We start from the raw sequence: 10414 nt of genomic DNA, 5'->3' as shown, positions 1-10414 counted from the left end.
GCCCTGGGGCTGGAGCCCTGCCTGCACTGCCTATAATCCAGCCCTGCTTACCTCTCCCTATTGATTGGGTCCCTATAATATGATTGTCGCAGGCGACTGGGTGTTGCGCTCGCTAATGCTCGGGTCCGGCTCTGCTGCGGCTGCTCAGTGGGCTGGATCCGGGGACTCGAGTGGCGCTCCTCACCCGTGAGTGAAAGGGGGTTGGTTTGTTTGGGGATTTAGTCTGTGACGCCACCCATGGGTTGTGGTGAAGATGGTCACCACCGCTGCTGGTGACGGGGATCCCGGGAGCAATGGTAGGGAGCAGCTGGGTTGTTTTGTTTTTTTTTTTTTGTTCCCTGGCTAGTCCAAGGTGCCACATGATCACAGGGACCTGACTGTTGCTATGGTAACCCTGTGTTACTGAGGCACGGATCTCCTCTGACCAGGGCAACTATGTCAATGGGGTTCCCTGCAGCCCCTTCCTCACCTTGAGGTCTGCAGGAAACCCTGCTGATCTACCAGCATGAAAACGATTCACCTTGTGATGTCACAGGTGTTCTTGCAGACTGGGGGATAAACAAATAGCTGCATGGAGCCCCAGTGATGTCAAAAAAGCAGATAAAATTGCACAAAAACAAGCCATGTGCTTTTTATTTGAAAAACGGCCTTGCTGCCAAACTGGGTATATTGAGGGGGCGTGGCCTAACTGCCAGTCATGTAGGACGTGTTTATCTGCCCCTGTCATATTTCTCTCAAAATCAACAAAATTCTGGAAAAAAAACCGCTACTTATTACACTGGAACAGCCGGATATCTTCTGAAGTGGTATAGCAAACGTTGTGGCACTTTTCAGAAATCGCAGAAAATGGATGAAAAGTGCCATTTTCTGTTTATCACTAGTGACTGTTTTGTGTGTGAAAAAGATAAGTTAAAAAAAAAGTGCATGTGGTTTTTCAAAATGTATTGTTTCGTTACAATTTCTATTTGTGAGGACAAATATTGGATTTTGGACTTATTAACTGACTAATTATTTTCTGTGAGGGGTTGCTGTGCAACTGACACGGCGGCCATCTTGGATATTTCATGAGCATATATGCTAATATCATATGTCCTGCTTATAAATTTTAAATATCTTCCTCTCGTCTGGATATTAACTAAACTGTGAATATTTTACAGTTTGAGCTTAATTCCAGCATTTTCTTTTTTCAAAGAATTTCTGACCCTCGGCTGTATTCATCATACTGACAGGATAGTTACACCAGTTTTACTATTCCTCTTTTGTACTGAGGCGTGCCCTGTCAAAAAACTGTAGTTATTTTTTGAGAAGTTTAATGCTGATCTTACTGCATGTTTGCCATCTTTATTTAAAAATATAAAACAATTTTTTTTTTTTTTCACTCATAATTTTGGGGGAGTCTTGTTTACTTTTTTTTTTTTTTCTTTTTTTTGATGGTTATATTTCACGGATAATTAAGATTTTGCCTGATGTGCCTGAGTCAGAAATCATCATAGACAGGGCTTATAGGCTGCCAAAACCTAGGCATATCTCGTCAGAGCTTCCTAGAGATACTATCTTACGGATCCATTTCTTCCATGTTAAAGAAAAAATCTTTAATTATTTGAGACTTCATAGCATCATGCCACCTCCATACGAGACACTAAAAATTTTTGCAGACCTATCAAGAGAAACACTTCAACAGCAAAAGTCATATGCGAAAGTCACTGAACTCATGCGGCAACAGAAAATTCTATATAGGTGGGGATTCCCTACTAAGCTTCTTATACAACATAATGGCAAGACAATACCAATTACATCTTCAGAAGAGGGCATGAAGTGATTAAAAGATTATCTTGGAGATTCTATCTGAATTTTTGCTGTGCCTGATATGGAGTATCTTTTTTTTTTTTTTTTTTTTTTCCCCTTACTAGTTTCTGGTTTATGCAGCTTCCTTACAGGATCTAGTGTGGGTTTTTTTTTTATTTTTTTTTTTTGTTTGTTCCCATTCCCTGCCCCCTCTTCCCTCCTCCTTTTAGGTACATGAAAAACTGTGTGCGTAATTCATGCAGTTATGCTGCGCTTTGTAGCGCAGTGTAACTGCATGCGTCCTGCGGCCCCCTGCAGTCTATGGAGATTATGCAGGGGCCGTGCACACGTGGCATATTAGAACGCAGCGATTCGACTGCTGCCCGAATCACTGCGGTCTAAGTGACATGTCACTTCTTCCGTGGCTTTGCCGGCAGCCCCTGCTCTGTCTATGGCAGGAGGTGCAGGTAGAGTGCACGTTCTCGCCGGCACCATGCGCTTCAGAACGGAGCTTTTCAACTGCGCTCTGAAGCGCACCTTTTTAGGTGCAGAGCGCACACGTGCGCACATAGCCTTAGGATGGAGGCATGAGAGGAGTAGAAGAGAAGTTCCTTCAACCATTACCAAGAGAGTATGGCAGGACTTTGACCTATTGACTCTGTTCCCATAGGAGTTTTCCTTGACAGTCGAGGATTTGTAACTCCATCTGAATAAAAGAGGTGAAGAAGATGGTGATATTTACTGTTTCATTTATAGTGACTTTAACCCCTTCAGCCCCCGGGCACTTTCGGTTTTTGCGTTTTTTGCTCCTTTTCTTCCGAGAGCCGTAACTTTTTTTTTTTATTCCGTCAATCTTGCCATATGAGGGCTTGTTTTTTGCGGGACGAGTTGTACTTTGGTAAAACCTATGGTTTCATTTAATATATTGTACTGGAAAACAGCAAAAAAAAGTGTGATCACACAATAGTTTGAGATGTTTTATTCAGTGTTCACTCTATGATAAAACTGATGTATCTATGTGATGCCTCAGGTCGGTGCGAGTTTTGTAGACACCAAACATGTATAGGTTTACATGTATCTAAGGGGTTAAAAAAAAATCACAAGTTTGTCCAATAAAAGTGGCGCACGTTTTGCACCATTTTCCAAAACACGTAGCGTTCTTATTTTTTGGGATCTATGGCTCAGTGATGGTTTTTTTTTTTTTTTTTTTTTTTTTTTGCGTCTCGAGCTGACGTTTATAATGGTACCATTTTTGCGCAGATGCTACATTTTGATTGCCTGTTATTGCATTTTGCGTAAAACTTGCGGCGACCAAAAAACGTAATTTTGGCGTTTGGAATTTTTTGCCACTACGCCGTTTACCGATAACATTAATTGATTTTATATTTTGATCGGGCATTTCTGAACGCGGCGATACCAAATGGTGTTTTTTTTTTTTTTTTTTTTTTACTAGTCCCCCCTAGGGGGCTATAGCGATCAGCAATCCGATCGCTATTTTCGATCTACAGCTGTATTGCTGTGATCAGCAAACAGCAGATTCAGTCACTTTGTTTTTCTCTCGGCCGAGGGAAAACTAAAGTGAAACTTTGTAGCTGCAGGCGTCATCACATGACCCTGTGCTACGATGGCAACCACCGATAGTCACGTGATAACACACGTGACTTCCGGTGGGGGTGGCAGTATGTAAAAAAACATGGCCAAGCCACTTTGAATACCTTAAAAATCACTGAAACATCCTGGGTAGTGAAAATAGTCTCTTATAAAGCTCTTATTCTACCAAAATTTTTGTATATAATGTGTTGTCTGCCCTTGACTATCCCTAAACAAATATTGATTAAAATACAAGCACAGATCTCATCTTTTGTTTGGCAAGGGAAGGTTCCCAGAATCTCTAAACTTACCTTATTTAAGCATAAGAAAAATGGGGGTATTGGCTTGCCTAATATCCAAGCCTATTTGACGAATTTGGTCAAGCAAACCCAAAACACATTACTGGATCATTTCAACAATAGTTGGATGTACATTGAGAAAGGCCTGTGCCATAATCATCATAAACGGGATGTGATCTTGTCATATTTTTAATAAAAAGAAACAAACGTTTAGTGGATAATCCGACTACCAAGGCAGAAATAAGAGCGTGGAGATTACTGCAAGATATTTTTACACCAGGGCAAACCCCTCAGCGAGATTAGAGAGGTCTTGTTTAATTTATTAGAATTATTAATCCCACGTATTAAACTAGATAGTTGGAAAAAAGAATTTTAAACATGTGTAAGAAATAATTTTCTTAGGATTTGAGGCTCTTGCTGAGGTATACCATCTGCCTGATACAGAAAGATTAATTGGGTTAGGATAAGTGAATTCTTGGCAGATACAACAACTTCTGCCTTCAAGATTCCGAGATTACTGAAATTTTTTTTTTTTTTTTTGCACAATCCGACTAATGAGAGCTTCTGCAAAACTAGTACAGAATATTCAATGATCTCCAATTGACTAAATTACATATGAAATCTTGGGAAAGAGATCTGGATTGCTCATTCTCGCTCAAACAATGGCAAACTTCCTTGAAACACACACATACGAATTGTGCTTGTGCTAATTTGCAGGAAACACACTATAAATTACTTAGTAGATGGTATTATATGCCTCAGAGATTGAATGTCATCTCATCCTCTAATTCAAGTCTTTGTTGGAGGGGTTGTGGCTGTACTGGCTTTTTTTTTTTCCCCATTTTTTTTGGAGTTGTCCTTTTGTTGGGTACCCTATGGAAAAACACCGAACATCGTATATGTATATGTATACCTCTGAGCTAGTTCTCCTATCTATTGGTTTGGAGGAGTTGAAAAAGCAGTGTAAACAAATTTACTTGCCACATTCTTTTGGTCATTAAATCTTTACTAGCGTCCAAATTGAAGGAAATAGATGTCCCCTCAATACAAGAAGCTATAGATAGGGTTTCCTTACACAACATCTAGGAGTACAACATAGCCCTGAAGGAAGGGTAACTTTTCTAAATATGCTGATGTCGCGGGCGGAGGAGGGGATGCTGTGCTCTCCCACTGCTCGGGTCTAGCCGCCGCTGCTGCTCGGTGGTGGGCCAGATCCCGGGGACTCAAGCGGCGCTCCTCACCCGTGAGTGAAAAGGGTGGGGATTGGATTGTGGGGATTTGATATTGTCCGTGACGCCACCCACGGTTGTGGTGAGGTTGGTGACACCACCGCTGCTCTAGACAGGGATCCCAGGAGCAGTGACAGGGAGCAGCTTTGATGTTAGTTCTCCCCTCCATGGGTAGGGGGTTGGTGGGCCCGGTGATGGAGTAGGGATGGATGGCAGGCGGGTTACGGGGCCTGGTGAGGTGCGGGGGCAGTGCTGTGCCGCACAGCACGGTGGTACTCTCAGCAAATGATGAGGACACAGTTCTCGGTAAAACACGGCTGGATGGACGGGTCCCATAGACGGCTGTGGTGGTGTTTCTCCCGGCAGGTTGATGGTGACTGCCTTTCCCTGCACCTATATAGTGTAACGGTTCCAATGGGTTCCCACCAGTAACCCGCTCCCCAGCTTGGATGGGTGCTGAAGGAGCCCCTTTTGCCCGCAGGCTCTGGCCCTGGGAACTTTAGCCTTTGCGGTGACTGTTTTCCTCTCTCGGACTGTTGCCTTCTGTCGGGACTTGGCTGCTGGGAAACCCAGGAGGTTCCCTTCGCTAACGGATTTGGCAAATTCACGGCGATTCCTAGCCTTGCCGGGGTCCGTAAGCCCCTGCCGGATGGTGCTGGCTTCTCTTTGCGTACCGGTCCGGTACCGCCAGGCCACCGCCCGTCCACGGTCCTTACGGCTAGCTCCAATAGGCCACTCCTGCAGACGGTCACCACCATCTGCCAACTTTGCTGATCTGTCCGGGCCACACACCCGGACCAACTTCAGGCTGCTTAACTGCCACTTTCCTCCTTCCACTTTCACTTCCAACTCTCATCTCTCTCCACTCCTCAACTCATCTGCCTGCTTTTCCCGCCTCCAGGACAGTGAACTCCTCAGTGGGCAGGGCCAACCGCCTGGCCCACCCCCTGGTGTGGACATCAGCCCCTGGAGGAAGGCAACAAGGGTTTTTGCCTGACTTCGGTGTGCCTGACTTCGGTGTGCCTGACAGGGAGTGTGGGGTGTGTAGATGTTGTTACCTGTGGCCCCTGGCTTGTCCAGGGCGCCACATTCCCTCTTAGTAAAATGCAGACCATCCGCGGGCTGCCCGTCCATCACCGGTTTTATTTTTTCAAACTGAAAGATAAACGGTAAAACAAGTTACAATTATAATAACATCTTCCCACATCGGGAGGTACTCTTACTTAAACCGTTACTAACTGTGTTGGCTTTCGCTCTCTCCCACCCAAGCAACCTGGCCCTGATGCTGCCCCTAAGCAAATGGGCAGCACCCCTTGACCCCAGTCCAACACAAGTTGCCCGAGCGGGTTCTGTCCTTTTCAGGGGACCCACATCCATGGGGAACCCCTGAAACCCCCAGAGGATCGCCACCAGTTCCAGTGGTGGCTGGGCCCCAGCCTGCTCCACTGCGGGCCCTTCCTCCAATCTGCCTCTCCGGAGGCGGCAACGGTGAAAGCCACAAACATAATTATTTACAAGCCACAAGTTCGTGGTTGTCTTGCAAGTTCTCAGGCTTGTCCATAAGGAGTCCCTTACGCAAAACTTGAAAACAGTCCCCATGGGGACAACTGTGCCGGCAACGACCGGTTTAAATCACTGTTTGTCAATCAGGTGAATCTTCGGTTATCATTCATTCTTCTTTCAAAACATTTAAACGGTACTTTTAACAGACACAATTTCCCCCCTCTAAAGAGTAGTTTCCCTGTACCAAAGTGGGGGTCTACCTAGGTTAGGACGAGTGGACCTCTGGGGTCCAGTGTCAGTGGGGACAGGCAGTGGGGCAGAGGGAACAATCAGTTCCTCTTCCCTGCTATCGTGTGGGGCAGGCGGAGGCATAGGGGAGCTGGGTACAGGTTCATCCCTGGGCACTGGCTCATGGTCGATCACTTCCTCATCCACGGGTTTTGGGAACAGTATCACTGGAAGAATCACCGCACCATTCTGTGTAGGCCAGTCTGCTGGAAAGTCACCCATCACGGTGTGGATTACCTCTTTTGCCTTCTCCGCCGGTCTAGGAACCCGAGCTTCAGCCGCTGCCATCAATGCTGGTGGGCACCTCTTTAGATGGTCCCGGGAAACCGTGGCCAGAGTGCCCCCTTGGTCACGACTGATCTGGTAGGCCTTCCCATCTTCCCATCCTGTGGGCTGTATGACATATGGGGTCTGCTCCCATTGGTCATCCAGCTTGTGGGTCCTCCTCTTTCGCTTCAGCACTACATCTCCAGGCTGGAAAGGGCCAGCAGATGCCTTTTGGTTGAAGCGCTGCTCCTATTGTTCCCGACTCTGACTCATGTTCTTCTCAACATATTCCTGAATTTGTCGATACTGCACCCTCCGCCGAGTGTCCCATTCAGCTGTCAAAGGGAGTGCTACTGGGGCTTCCAATCCAATGTCTAGATCCACCGGTAGCCGGCCGGGGCGAGCCCTCATCAGGTATGCTGGGGTGCATTTCGTTAAGCTGGAAGGGATATTGTTGTACATATCGACCAAGTCAGGTAGCTTCTCCGGCCACAGGTTCCGCTCTTCTAGCGGCAACGTCTTGAGGAGGCCAGGACCAGGTGGTTCATCTTTTCACACATGCCGTTGGTTTGGGCATGGCAAGGCGTGGTCTGGATTTTCTTGCAGCCGTACAACTGGCAAAATTCATGGAATACCTCCGCTTCAAAGGCCAGGCCTTGGTCAGTAAGCACCTTCTCGGGGTATCCATGTGGTCGGCAGAAATAAGCCTGGAACGCTCTAGCGGTGGTACGGCCAGTTAGGTCTTTGGGACAACCACCATGAACCTTGAATAGTGGTCTACAATGGTTAGAGCGTAGGTGTACCCACTTCGGCTGGGGGTGAGCTTTACATGGTCCAGGGCAACCAGCTCAAGCGGTTGATGTGTAACGATCAGGTGTAGGGGCACCTTCTGGCTGGCCTCATCCTTCCTACTCAGCGTGCAAGGGCCACACTCTCAGCACCAGGCCTCTACAGATTCCCACATTCCACTCCAATAGAACCGCTCTCTCAACAGCATTTCTAGTTTCTTCCATCTGAAGTGTCCAGCACAAGCATGGTATGCTTGCAGGACGGTGGGCACGTTGGCTTGGGGGAATCACCAACTGGCGGATCTTCTCATGGGTCTTCGGGTTAATCAGCTCGCGGTACAACTTCCCCTTGTGTAGATACAGCCGGGTCCGTTCTCGCCACAGGCGTTGGGCTTCAGCTGGGGCGGCAGGATCTGTTCCAGCAGCGCCTTGTTCCATCAAGATCTTGACTAGGCGGACAGCGGGTGCCTGGTCCTGAGCTTCATGCCACTCCTGGCTGGGCAGCGGGTCCAGGTTTACCCGTTGTTGATGGTCATGCACCTTCTCAGTCGGTGGCTGATGAAATGCGGGCAACTCAATCTCTTCGAGGTTGTCATCCTCGGGCCCTTCTTCCAACAGGTGGGGCATCCGAGAGAGTGCATCGGCATTAATGTTGTCACGGCCGGCCCTGTACTTGATGGTGAAATCGTAGTTGGCTAGCCTAGCCACCCACCGCTGTTCCAACGCGCCCAGCTTGGCTGTGTCCAGGTGGGTCAGCGGGTTATCCGTGAAAGCGGTAAACTTAGCCGCTGCCAGGTAATGGTGGAACCGCTCGGTGATAGCCCACACCAGGGCCAGGAGTTCAAGCTTGAAAGAGCTGTAGTTCTCGGGGTTCCTCTCAGTCGGTTGAAGCCTTCAGCTAGCATAAGCAATCACTTTTTTCTTTTCCGTCCTGGACCTGGGATAGGACTGCCCCAAGCCTACATGGCATCGGTGTAGAGGATGAAAGGGTGGTTGTAATCAGGGTATGCTAGGATTTCTTCTCCGGTCAGGGCCTATCTCAGCTAACGGAAGGATTCCTCATGCCTTTCTTCCCACACCAATGGGGCTCCTAGGGGTCTGCCACCTTTGGTCTGTCCCACGAGGAGGTCTTGCATGGGGGCAGCCATCTTCGTGTACCCCTTGATGAAGCGACAGTAATACCCCACTAGGCCTAGTAACTGCCTCACCACTCTCACCGTGGTCGGCCTCGGTCAGTCCTGGATGGCGGAGATTTTCTCAGGGTCAGGGGCAACACCCTCTGCACTGACCACATGCCCTAGGTACTGCACTCTGGGTTTCAGCAGATGACACTTTGAGGGCTTCAACTTCATCCCATATTTGGCAAGGGACGCGAACACCTCGGCTAGGTGCTCCAGGTGGGCTTCATATGTCTGGGAGTACACAATCACATCATCCAAGTACAGCAGGACGGTCTCAAAATTTAGATGCCCCAGATGGCATTCCATCAGCCGTTGGAAGGTTCCAGGGGCATTGCACAGCCCGAACGGCATGCTATTAAATTCGCAGAGTCCCATAGGGGTGGCAAATGCAGTCTTCTCTCGGTCTTCTGGCGCCACAGCCACCTGCCAGTACCCGCTGGTGAGGTCAAGGGTGGAAAAATAGTTAGCGGTTCTCAGCGCAGCCAGAGATTCTTCAATGTGGGGCAGAGGATAAGCATCCTTATGCGTTATCTGGTTAATTTTTCGGTAATCCACACACATCCGCATGGTGCCATCCTTCTTAACCAGTACCAACGGGGCGGCCCAGGGACTACAGCTGTCCCTAATAACCCCTGCCTCCATGTTCCTCAACATGTCCTTGGCACATTGGTAGTGTGCAGGGGGAATAGGCCTGTACCTCTCCTTGATAGGGGGGTGTTCACCGGTGGGGATATGGTGTTGGACTCCTTTTTTTTTTTTTAATCTGCCCAAAGTCTAGGGGATGTTTGCTAAAAACTCGCTCATACTCCCGTACCACCGGTATACCCCTTCTTTGATGTGTAGGGGTATCGTCAGTGCCTACATGTAGCTGTCGGCACCACTCGTCTAACTCCCCTGGGGATGGGTGAGTGCTGGCAGTAGGTGGTGAGGTTGGGGGAACAGCCTCGCGGATGGTGTGGGGATCCAGAGTGAACAACTTGGCAAGGGTAGCGTACCGGGGAAGCCAGACTTCTTACTCCCCGCATTTCAGCACCCTTACAGGCACTCTCCCCTTTACATCTACCACCCCTCGGGCGGCCATTACTGTGGGCCAGTGTTCAGAGGGCATGGGCTCTATCATGGCGGTGTAGTCACGCCCCCTGGGGCCCTACCACTGCCCTACACCAAATAATAATCTCGCTCCTGGGAAGCACAATCAAAGGGGCAACATCCATCACTCACCCCACCAATCTCTCCTCCTGTCGAGTTCACATGTTGGCGGTACATCAGGGCTCGATCTCACGCTGCACAGCTGTCGGCTCCCCACCACCATAGCGGCCAGCTGCTGCAGTAGGGTCAGCGCATCACTCATATAGTGCTCCATCACGTTAGTCCCTAGCACTACCTTCGGGTTATGATCACTGGGTTCATTCATTATCACAATCATACCCTGGTGTTGCAGTTCAGCTCGTCCCACAGTCATGGCCACTTGCTTGTACCCCACT

At 48.4% G+C, this 10414-nt stretch overlaps 1 protein-coding gene across 1 annotated transcript in view; it reads left to right on the top strand.

Moving 5' to 3' along the window:
• The first annotated feature begins 766 nt into the window (after positions 1-766).
• Positions 767-10414, top strand: part of CCNB1 (cyclin B1) — a 32747-nt gene continuing 23099 nt past the window's right edge. Inside the window, exon 1 of the mRNA XM_075342445.1 lies at positions 767-806. The gene's annotated coding sequence lies outside the window, so the exon portion shown is untranslated. The remainder of the gene's footprint in view (positions 807-10414) is intronic.

Source organism: Anomaloglossus baeobatrachus, chromosome 1 (assembly GCF_048569485.1).
Source record: "Anomaloglossus baeobatrachus isolate aAnoBae1 chromosome 1, aAnoBae1.hap1, whole genome shotgun sequence".
NCBI lineage: Eukaryota > Metazoa > Chordata > Amphibia > Anura > Aromobatidae > Anomaloglossus > Anomaloglossus baeobatrachus.
Note: the sequence above shows the minus strand (reverse complement) of the source record. Positions and strands in the feature narration are given on the sequence as shown.